Below are 12,779 nucleotides of genomic sequence, written 5' to 3' on the forward strand. Positions count from 1 at the left end.
TGAGATTAACAGTGAAATTGACTTATCCTCTTTACACATGACTCTCCTTTGCCCAGATAACTGAGAATTATACTCTTTTCCTAAGGAAAGAACAGTTCTGGTTTAGGGGAGATAAGAGTGTTAATGAAAGAAGAAACGACATGGAATTTCTAAGCAACACTCAGTCCCCACTTCTACCTCAAGCAGTCAGGGCAGAGTCCTGTCTGTCGCAGCAAAACCAACCTCCGATCGCTCACTTCACTTTGAAAAGTGCAAAGCGTGTTCTGCTTTATATTTTGAACTCTTGACCTGTGATCATAATCGGGTAAAAACCATACCAATTACCATCACTGTAATTGCATTGCTTTTAATATTATCTAGAAAATCATGCACATTAATAGTGGAATTTTTCAGCAATTGTTGAAGAAACAATTACTCCTAAAAATTTATTATTCTGTGAAAGTAGAGGATCTTTTTTTGTTTCATTTTTTGTGCCAAAGAAATCCCAGCATTGAAGTACTTTTAAAAAATCCTTTTTTTGGAGAAATACATTAAGTTTCTTCAACAACATGATCTTTTAGAGCAGGAATAATTTCACATTATAGACATGCAAATGTTCTTTTCTTTAGCATTAAAATGTGCTTATTTCTTGACTGGTGATCAGCCTTTTTATCTGGCAAGGGTATGATAAGCTGGATTCCAGTACTTATATGTTTTGTTTTACAAAGCTTTAGAGATCTTCTGCTGTTTCACTTTGCCTGTGGGCTCTAACAGCTTAAAATAATTATTTTAATATCTTGAATTGGTAAGAACAGTCTAAAGAGAAATACAGCATTGTTTGCATTATATCTTCACTTGGAAGGTAATGGCTGCAATAAGACTGAACTCAGATATGAATTAATCACATTGCCTACTTCATCTTTCCAGTGAAATTCTATCTTTTTGAACAATGTACAAAAGAACACTACAAATTTTTAGGTTGGTAATATATTTGTTGCACAGACAGCAACTATCTTTATGGAAGACCACCATGCTAAGGTAATATTTTCAGTTTTCTGGGTATAAAATGGATTTCTGAATGTTCTGTTATTTCCAAGGCAAACTGTGGTTGTGTTTTTTTTTCTTTTCATGATATACAGGCAGTCCCTGAATTACAAACGTCCAACTTAAGTATGACTCATACAAACAAAGGCTACAACAGATAGTAGGTAAAATGTACCTGTTTCAACTTAGAAACAAATCTATAGAATTTATCTTGTCCATAATCTGGGGACTGCCTGTATAAAAAATTATTGATGAAAAGACCTCATTCTTTTTTTTTTTTTTTTGAGACAGAGCCTCAAGCTATTTCCCTGGGTAGAGTACTGTGGCATTACAGCTCACAGCAACCTCCAACTCCTGGGCTCAAGTGATTCTCCTGCCTCAGTCTCCCAAGTAGCTGGGACCATAGGCACCTGCCACAATGCCCAGCCATTTTTTGGTTGCCTTGTTGTTTTCGCAGGCCCAAGCTGGATTTGAACCCGCCACCTTAGGTGTACGTGGCTGGCACCTTAGCCACTTGAGCCACAGGCACCAAGCCAAAAGACCTCATTCTTATTATTTATTTATTTATTTTTTTTGAGACAGAGTCTCAAGCTGTTACCGTGGGTAGAGTGCCGTAGTGTCACAGCTCACAGCAACCTGAAACTCTTGGGCTTATGTGATTCTCTTGCTTCCGCCTCCCAAGTAGCTGGGACTATAGGTGCCTGCCATCATGGCCAGCTATTTTTTTTTTTTTTTTTTTTTTTTTGGTTTTAGTTGTCATCATTGTTGTTTGGCAGGCCCAGGCTGGATTTGAACCCACCAGCTCCAGTGTATGTGGCTGGCGCCCTGGCTGCTTGAGCTACAGGTGCTGAGTCAAAAGATCTCATTCTTAAATAAAGAAGCAAATCGAATTCCTTTCTTTCCAGTCATTTTTCCTACACATTTTTTTTCGGCACCTTTTCCCCTTAACATTATTTCCTTTCTTTGAAAACCATCCTAGATGGATATATTTTGGGGTCTTTTCTCAGTAGTATTTTATTCTATGAGAAATAATAATCATAAATGTGACCCTACAGGCCGGGAGTGGTGGCTCATGCCTATAATCCTAGCACCCTGGGAGGCCAAGTCCTCTGGGAGGACTGCTTGAGCTCAGGAACTCGAGACCAGCCTGAACAAGAGTGAGACTCTGCCTCTAAAAAATACCTCAGTGTTGTGGGAGGCAACTATATAGTTCCAGCTACTAGGGAGGCTGAGGCAGGAGGATCATTTGAGCCCAAGAGTTTGGGTTTACTCTGAGTTATGATGCCAGGGTGACAAAGTGAGACTCTGTCTCAAAAAAAAAAAAAAAGTGACCATATAAGATCTACGTTTAAGTTTGCAAACTCATCTTAGAAAAAGTAGTACATACTTCATTGCTGAATATTACTATGGTCACCTTTGAAGTACTCCCCGTGGGAAGCTATGCACTGATGCCAGCACCTAGTCCACCTTTACAAGCGATTTTGGAACTCTTTACCTTGAATGAACATCAGAGCTGTCATCATATAGCACACAAAAACATGAAACAACAATAATGAATGCCACTGAGTAAGACACTGGCACATGTTGACATGAACACATCCCTAAGACACTGATATACCAAGGTTATGAAACCTTACTGAGTTGTTTGTACAGTGCTGCCAGTGTAAGTGCATGGTGGCAAGTTTATGAACTTAATTGTCTCTAAACAGAAATTGATTTTCATATCAGGCTATACAAAGTGCCTGCATGCTAAGGCACACTACAGGGATATTAGTAGAGTCTAGATAATGAAGAATTCTATTGGCTCAGTGCCTGTAGCTCAGTGGCTAGGGTGCCAGCCCCATACACCGAGGCTGGCAGGTTCTAACCTGGCTTGGGCCTGCCAAACAAAAATAACAACTACAACAAAAAAATAGCTCGGCATTATGGTAGGCACCTGTAGTCCCAGCTACTTGGGAGGCTGAGGCAAGGGAATTATTGCTTAAGCCCAAGAGTTGGAGGTTGCTATGAGCTGTGACTCTGTGACTCTATGGCACTCTACTGAAGGTGATATAGTGAGACTCTGTCTCAAAAAAAAAAAAAAAGAATTCTGTCAAGTTTGTAAATGAGACATTATCTCATAGTGAAAATGGTTTAGAAAGGCTCTTACTGAGTAGAGAATCATTCTGAAAGAGCCAAGACGCAACAAAATGATGTTATTTGTGAAACCATTGCAGTAGTTCTGGAAGAGATAGTGAGGGTAGTGATGTAAAGGAATGGACATAATGGGTGTTCTCTATGATGCTATTTATGATATTTAAAAATGGAACAATTTTCATTAAAAAGTATAGTTCATTAATAGGATATAATTCAATTATAAATAATGTAGAGGTAATGGAGAATTATTCACATTATTGTTTTGACTAAAACAAAATTACAAATCAACTTGGATACTATGATTTAATTTGGGGGTGGGATTAATTCTGCCTTATGTCTGTATTTGTACATTATGTAAGAAACATACATATATATGTTTACATATACTTTTATTTGAGATAGAGTCTCACTATGTTGCCCTCGGCAGAGTGCTGTGGTGTCACAGCTCCCAGCAACCTCCAACTCTTGGGCTTAAGTGATTCTCTTGCCTCAGCCTCCCGAATAGCTGGAACTATAGGTGCCTGCCAGAATGCTCAGTTATTTTTTGGTTGTAGTTGTCATTGTTGTTTAGCAGGTGCAGGCCGGGCTCAAATCCGCCAGTCTTGGTGTATGTGGCTGGTGCCCTATCCACTGAACTATGGGCGCCATCTACATGAGAAACATTTCTGAAAGTACGTTCCAAAATAGTAATAGCACTTGTTTCTGAGTAATTGCATTAATGGTGTTCTTAAAAAAACACTCCCTGCACATACCTGTCCCCCTCAACCTCTAACAACATCAGTATAAAACAAACTACTATACACATCAACTTAGGATAGAATAAGGCCACAACATATTTACTGCTTAAATGAATATGCCATTGTGTCCCTACCGCAACATATGAAATGGTCATTTTTTCTCAGAAGGTCTCTTCTTTGATATTTTACAGAACCCCAGGTTTACCTAGTAAGGTCAAAGGAGTCAGTCAAGAACACCATTAATAAATTGTTTGTTCAGGACACTGAAAAGCCCAGTGTCTTTGTTGCTATTCCTGCTTCTGCTGGGACACAGTACAACCTCCAAGACAGGCTAACGCAGGCTGCTGTGCAAGACCACATCCTTGGGTCCTCCTGGTTGTTGAGGCCCAGTCTGCCCATCTGCCAGGACTCTGGTCCTGTAGTCATTTCTCATGATGCAAGATCAAAGGCTGTGCTAGTATTAGCTTTTTGTGTTTACGATCAGCTCTTTTCTTCTAATTTGCTCCAAATATAATCCTAGCCATCTTCCTTCACTGCTTCAACTCATGGCCCAGTATAGATTTTCTGTTCTAGCTGGACTAATCACAATAGTCCACAGCACAGTTTTCATGAAGTGTTGATCAAGCAGCCTTAAATAACCCAATGTGATTGTGCATGAATCTGCTTGACCTTGTATATAATAAAAACAAACCATTTCTCTTCCTTCCCCAAGGGCATAGTACAGTTACACAAACCTGCAGTTTATATGACTAAACTCAACAGCTAACAGTACTATTTGCATTTAGATATGTGAGAGGCCCTCCCATTTTTCTCCAAAACCAGTGTTTGGATAGTTCCTTTACATTGAAGTCACTAAAGGATATATCTTGGTAGGTTTTTCAAACAGGGTAGGCCTCCAAAGGCCTTCCAAAGTGTTCAGAAGCTCCCCAAATAAAGGTTTTCTTTTTAGAATAACAAAAAAACATTAACAAAGTACTTTGCCGATCCTCAGGCTTGCTGATGTTTACAGCTGCAGTAAGGAAGCCATTTCATGACTCCCCTCATTTAAGAGGGATCATTGATTTTCTTTCAAGTAGAAGAAAGTCAGTAGTACTCATGGTTAAAGGAAAATGTGTTAAGTTTCCAAGTGCTGTGAATTTGAATTTTATTCATATTATTACATTTCTTATGAAGGTCCTAACCTAAAGTTTTACAATGAGCTGTCTTTAAAAATTTAATATGTATTTTTTATGAAAAGAAGGCACATACAATATTAAAAATCTTATAAAATCCCCGAAGACCTCTAGTTTACTTTATTGTTTTTATTTTATCTCCATTTCCATCTGTCCCCGCGATCATTGCTGATCTACTTCCCAGAGCATCACTTTTTAGGCTGTGTCTTCTGTATTTACTTCCATATTTTCAAATAATGTGCACATGTGTCTGCATCAGCTTTGGACAGCTATTGACTTTCTATTACGGAAGATAAGAGTTTTATCTCTTTCTCAATTTCCTCTTTTTATCCACTCATTATTTCATATAGTTTGGTTAAATTTAGATTCAAATAAGCCAAGTATTTGCACTTCTCTCTACTATATCCTTTGGTTTTTCCTGGAGATAATAATCTCTCACTGTCTCCTTCCATTCACTTATATATTTTTGGACCTATCGATTAATTTCCCTCACCTTTAATACCATCCTACAATGTCTCTTAATTCAATTTCCACACAACCTTAGCAGGTAAAATTTCAGTTTCATCTTATCGTGTAGACATTTTCCCTCAACTTCCCTTTCCTGCTCCGGTCTGGACTGGTTGGTTGCTTGGTCTAATTCACGGCTATTATGGTTGCATTTCATTTCACCATCTTCCTGAGAATTCTGTTTGTTTTTTTCTCAATGTTGGATTCCCATTTCTCTCACTCACTTGCTTTTCCTTTGCTTTTTTTTTTTTTTTCCTCTTGTTGATTCCCTTATTTTACTGGAGTATAGCCTTCCGTAGTTTCTATAGGGAAAGTTCAAGGGAAGGAATAGTTTTGAAACCTTCTGTGCCTGACAAATTTTATTCTGCTTTCACACTTAATTGGTAATTTGCCCAGGTACAGAATTTAGGTAGAAACTAATTTTCTCTTCAAAATTACTCCATAGCTTCCTTGCTTTCAAAGCTGCTGTGAGATAATGCAATGTAAATTTTTAATCCTTTGTGAACTTTGTTCCTTTCCCCTGGAGATTTTTAGAATTTTTTTTTCTTATTCCTAGTATTCTGAAATTTCAGGATATTAGCCTTTTCTATTTATTGGTCTGGGTATTTGGTGGATTCTTTTAATCAAATTTCACTGGGAAATTGTCTTATATTGTTTTTTCCTTTAACTTCTACTGTATGGATATGCTAGCTTCCTGCACTGATGTTCTAATTTTCTTACTTTTCTGGTTATTTTATATATATATATATTTTTTTTCTTTTTTTTTTAGACAAAGTCTTACTTTCTCACCTGTGACAGAGTGCCATGGTGTCACAACTCACAGCAACTTCAAACTCTTGGGCTTAAGTGATTCTCTTACCTCAGCCTCCCAAGTCGCTAGGACTAAAGGCACTCACCACAATACTGGGCTATTTTTTAGAGATGGGGTCTTGCTCTTGCTCAGGCTGGTCTTGAACTCCTAAGCTTAAGCAATCTACCTGCCTCGGCCTCCCAAGTGCTGGGATTACAGATGTGAGCCACTGTGCCTGGCCTGCTTATTATATTTTTTAACCAGGCCTAGTTATTACTTTTTTTAATTAATAAAAGTTCATTGCTTGGCTTGGCGCCTATAGCACAGTGGTTATGGTGCCAGCCATATGCATTGAGGCTGGCAGGTTCGAGCCCAGCCCAGGGCCAGCTAAACAACAATGATAACTGCAAAAAAAAATTGCTGGGAGTTGTGGTGGGTGCCTGTAGTCCCAGCTACTTGGGAGGCTGAGGCAAGAGAATCATTTAAGCCCAAGAATTTGAGGTTGCTGTGAGCTGTGATGCCACAGTACTCTACCAAGGGTGACATATTGAGACTCTGTCTCAGGAAAAAAAAATTTAATCCTTTATAAAAATAGCATCTTATTCTTTTTCATGAATGTAATACCTTTGTTTTATTTTCTCCATGATAATAATGTAGTACTATTTCCTAAATTGTTAGTTTTTTTCAAATTCCCTTTCTATTTGTTTTTCTTTTGCCTTTTGTGTTGGAAACACTGTTCATTTGCTTCTAATGATCCATGGCTGTCCATTTGCATTTAACAGTGTGGGCTAAAAGCTTATGCAAGGCACTGCACACTGATATTTTTGACTGATAGGCCTCCTAGGACAATTCAGCTTTTTGGTTGGAAACCTTCACATGTTAATTTCTTACTGTCTTTATTTGGGAGTAGTTCAATTTTATCAGAAATATATCCTCCAGTCTATTGCTTGTGGACTGTTGGACTGCTAGAGTTCTGGAAATAGAGGGGTTAGGAGAGGTCTCTCTGCTCAACACATAAACTTTCTTTCTCTCTTTTTTATTGAGACAGTCTCACTTTGTCACCCTCAGTAGAGTGTTGTGGTGTCATAGCTCACAGCAACCTGAAACTCTTGGGCTAAAGTGATTCTCTTGCCTCAGCCTCCCTAGTTGCTGGGACTACAGGCATCTGCCAAAATGCCTGGCTATTTTTTTTTTGGTTTGTTTAGCAGGTCCTGGCTGGGTTCAAACCCACCAGCCCTGGAGCATGTGCCCGGCGCTTAATCACTGAGCTACGGGCGCCCAGCCAGCATATAAACTTTCAAATTAGTTCTTGGGTTTAGTTTGGTAGCTCATCTGTGCCCCTGTGTCCTCACTTCAGTAGTCTCTCATTTGTTTCCCCCCAGACTGTGATGCCCATCCCTTCAGGGATTGGAATGTTCACCTGTTAGTGTAGGGGAATGACCTTATGTGTGTTCTGCTTTGCCAGGTGTGTCTAATTCCTGAGAATTGTTTGTATTACATTGGTTTATTCCTTGGCTGAATGGTTGCTTCCATTTCTCTATAATTTTTCCATCTTAATATATTGTGGTTCTGGCTTTGATATGTTTTCTGATCTTATAAAAATGGAGATTGTGTGTCTGTTTCTTATTGACATCGATTGGGGGGGGTTAATTTTAGAGCATAAGATGGAAATGTTTACTATTCTTCAGTTATCTGAATCACTCACTGCTCAAGCCATTATTTCCTTATAATAAAAGCATAAAGAGAAACTTTACTAATGCATTTGCAAGTTATTTATCTTTGCTGAAGATATTAGCTGATGCTTATCTTTAATTATGAGATGTGTGTTTTCAGTTGACAATGAAAGACATAGGAGGCCTTAAACCAGGCTGGCTAAAGTAGCTATGGTTATTAAACATAGGAAATTTATTCCCAAGATAGTTCTTAATCTTAACATAACTTAAATGAACAATTATACCAATAATGAAAAATTAGAATGAATTATTTAACATGTGTCTATTAAGAGCTAGGTTCTGAAACTACAGAATAGAATGATCAAATTCTATATGCTGTTAAAAGAATCAGCCAGAAGTTCTTATGCAGTCAAAGCTTTTCCAATCCTCTCCACAAAAATCAGAGAGAGTTTGCTTTCCTGCTGTTCTGATCCAATTATTAGGATATAGGTTGCGCTGTCTGTGACATTTTCTCCTCTGAGAGTTTGCTTATTGCAACTACATCCCTTTGGTCTTGACACAGGTTATTACATTTTTGTGTTATGAATGGCAGCTAACTGACTCAAAAGTCTGATAAATATTGCATTTAAAAAATATTTCTAGAAATCAACTTGATTTCAGCTTGGAGCCTCCAACCTTGGGGCGTGTAATTCAACCTCTCTCAAACTTGGCCCCTACTCTGAGTACTGCAATCTTAGGCAATGGCAGGGTATTGGTAACCTTCCTTTGGTCATCTCTCCTGTCCCTGCAGTGGGTCTCTATGACACCATTGTCCCATTGTCATCTTCTCTCTATATTTACAGACTTCTTTCTCCTTAATTTTCATCCCTCAATTTTTTTTTCTTCCATAGCATCTAGAGTGTTTTGGCAATGAGAGGAAATTGTATGTAGGCAACTTTTTATTTTACACCTACCTCACATTTCCTTTAAAGGATGGATGCATTGACATGTACCTTATTGAAAAGAAAGGTGGAAAATATATGAACAATATAATTAGTATCTAAAAATTACTTTTCCAAATTGTGAGCACTTACATCTAGACAAGTATTTGGAAGACCATGCCTCCAAAGTAGAAGAAACTTTAAAAATGCCAAATCCAGGCTTCTCATTTTCTTTTTACATGAAAAATACAAGGGCTTAAAAAGTCAAAGATCTGATTAAAAACTCATTAGCAATATTTTCTTTGCATTTGGTTACTGTTTCTGTTGATCCAAATAAACACTGAGTCAGTCTCACTGAAGCTTTTGGGCTAAAACTCAAGAATAATTTGAAATTGCTTTAATTTTACTTTCTATGTTGTAAGGTTGTACTTAGAACCAAGGGCTTATTCTATATAGTGCCTAGAACACTGTGGACTTTCAATGACTATCAAATAAAATAGGACATTAGTGTTTTCCCATCCTGGGGAAACTTGAAAGGCAAATGGGCATAGATCTGGTTTTGATGGTGCCCTTGAGTAACCCTGTGAGTATGCGACTTATTTCCTGTTGAAAATAGAGAAAAGTTCATTATTAATTCCTCTCATGGAGCAGGAAAGGGCAACATTAGGCACTTGGACCACCTGACCTTGAATGAGTTGAGTTCTAGCCCTACGACTTATAGGAATGTTATTATGGCAAATCACTCTAAACCTTTCTGGTCTTTTTTTTTTTTTTTTTTTTTGAGACAGAGCCTCAAGCTGTCCCCCTGGGTAGAGTGCCGTGGCCTCACAGCTCCCAGCAACCTCCAACTCCTGGGCTCAAGCAAGTCTCCTGCCTCAGCCTCCCAAGTAGCTAGGACCACAGGCACCTGCCACAATGCCCAGCCATTTTTTGGTTGCAGCCGTCATTGTTGTTTGGTGGGCCCGGGCTGGATTCAAACCTGCCACCTTAGGTGTATGTGGCTGGCGCCTTAGCCACTTGAGCTACAGGCGCTGAGCCAACCTTTCTGGTCTTAAGCACCCTCATTTGTGAAATGAGTTTAATGATACCCTTGCCTACTCACCTCACAGTGTTACAATGAAGATCATGGGAAATAATGTCATTAATTAACTAAGGTAGCCAACAGAAGTTTTTGCTACAGCCATTGTGTTCCAGAGCATGCTAGGCACAGTTAATACAGGGGTAAGCTGAGCCTTCTCCACCCTTGCCCTTGTAAAGCCAGTAATCACACAAACAAATCTATAATAACTAATTCTGATAAGTGGTCTGATAGAAAATTAAGTACTATAGAAAAGTAGAATGATGGTGAGTCTCCATGAGGAAATGACATTTAAAATGAATTCTGAAGACTAAGTAGGCATGGAATGATGGGAAGAACATTCTAGGTGAAGGGGATAGCAGGTGCAAAGGCCCTGAGGAAGGCACTGAAGGAGGCCTGCGAGGCCGGCATGTAGGGAGAATGGCAGAAGGTAAAAGTGCAGCTGTAGGCAGGGGCCAGATTTTGTTGGCCTAGCTCATGAGTTCTTGGTAACCTTGTTAATGATTAGGTGCTAAATAAGAGTTGGTGAGGCTCTAAGTAAGGCTTGAGACATCATGGCATAGATGATTTATCAGGGTTGGGGGTAGTTTCTAGCTCAGAGTCACTTCCAGTATCCAATAGTGGTTGCATGTGTGGGATCTGGAGTCCACGGCCTGTGTTTGAATCCAGGCTCTGACAGTCTTTAGCTGTGTGAACTTTGGCAGCTGCTTAACATCTCTATGCCTCTGTTTCCCCATTTGTAAAGTAGGGAAGTGGTAGAATCTACTCAGAGGGTTGTTGTGAGTTTAATAAGTCAATGTATGAAAATTACTTTATAGAGAACCTGAGATATAGAAAGCACTGAGCACATAATTAATTATTGCTACTACATAGACTATTATAGTCTATGTTTGGGCTTTACTGAGATTGAAATTACTCTGACTTTCAGATGTATGGTGTAAGCGTTTACATTTGTTTGAAAATACATCTTCTATAGTATCCTCATGGAGAGAAGAGCTGAGTCTGGGGTCAGAAGTCTTGGCTTGGCTCTAAATTTGTCTCCTCACTTGAAATTTGGGAGAACTCTCCTTTCTGTCACTGTTTTCATCATTCTTAGCCTCCATGTCATTTTCCAATAACTTATCTTTAATGTGTGGAAATGAGTTCTCTCTGGAAAATGGAGACGTTTCCGTCTTTGTAATGTGGTGGTTTGGCTGAACGTACTCAACAGCTGAATGCATTTGGTCTCTCTGGTCTGAAAAGAACCCCTTATTTGGAAGAACTGGAACAAAGAGGCACCAAGCCACACCTATCCTTGTTACTGTGATAAAACCTTTTTACTTCTGTTTTAACACTGTTCTATCGCCCTGTTGCTATTTTTGTTTCACAGAATAGTCTCATATTTCTCAACAACTCAGGTCCTTTCTATTTTCTTTCTTGTATCTATATTCTAATTGCATAATTTCACCTTCCCTTGTGATAAAATGTAACACCCAAATAGAATTGGAAATGAGAATGGGGATTGTTTCCTTATTAATTACATTATTGTCTTCTCCTACGTCCTGTGTTAATTGGTAGCATCTCCTCACAGCCTGCTTCCTTAGTATGTGTTAGATTACAGCGACTTGATGTCTGGGATATCAAGTGGGGCCCATCTGCAGGGGAATTATTTCACAGCAGGGAATAATTTAAATTTCTAAAAATGTATTTTTATGTGTTTTAAGAGAAGGGAGTCCAAGGGAAGAAAGGTAGAGAAATAATGTTTTACAAAATGCTCTGCCTTCTGTTAATCCATCCAATCTACAGCCTTCTGAGAAGTAGCAGGTATGAACTCTATTTGAGAAATGAGGAGATCGAGGGCCTCATTAGCAGAACTTCATTTCCCCAGAGTCACACAGCCAGCATATGGGAAAGCTGAGGCTGGCTTGAACCCTGGTCTTTTGACAACCAAAGTAATGCGACTGTGGGTTATCTAGAGGGATCTAGACTCTTTGGAGGCTAATCGTCTTCTTCCGGGCTTTCAGTTTAGGGATGCTGCCTGCATAGTGGCATTTAGAAATGAATAAGGAATGTGAAGTGGTGTTTCAAGCCCAGTGGAAGCCCAATGCCTGCCACTCCCAGTAATCCAAAGCTAAAGATGTGAGTCTATCTAGATTAACAAAGAGTATGTGCCTAATGCACTGGGCTCCAGTGAAAGAACAAAAACTACAAATTAGTCAAAGAGAGCTCTTTCCATGTGTGTGACAGCCACACTATCTCAGGCCACATTCTGACCCCAGCTCCTCATCCAGTGGATGAATTCTACACAGGACCATGGTTGCCTTACACCTTCGGTCTGATTGGAGATGTAGGAAGAACTGGGATGCTGTAGATCTTTTTGCTTTAGAGACAATGCCCAGGATTGTTAATCTTTGAGGCAAGAGACCATGTCTCCAACAGCAGAGACAGCTGTAGACAAAGTCGGAGTTATAGGAGGCAACACTTGCAGTAGAGTGGCTTGGCTTAGTAAAACCATTTTAACACTCATACAGGATGCGCATTAAGGCCAGAATAAATGTTAGATGTTACTTTACAGGTGAGAAAACTGAGGCTAAGACTAGTAAGGTGATGTATCTAAGGCCACATGCAGATTAATGGCAAAGCAGAGCCCAGAATTTAGAGTTATTTCTTCTCTTTTGCTGTTGTTTCTTATGCAGGGCATTTTTAGGTACCAGTCCTCAAATTTGATTTGCACATTGGAAACACAAACACCTAGGGAGCTTAA

Source organism: Otolemur garnettii, unplaced genomic scaffold (genome assembly GCF_000181295.1).
Source record: "Otolemur garnettii isolate 467f Iridium unplaced genomic scaffold, OtoGar3 scaffold00006, whole genome shotgun sequence".
NCBI classification, from domain to species: domain Eukaryota; kingdom Metazoa; phylum Chordata; class Mammalia; order Primates; family Galagidae; genus Otolemur; species Otolemur garnettii.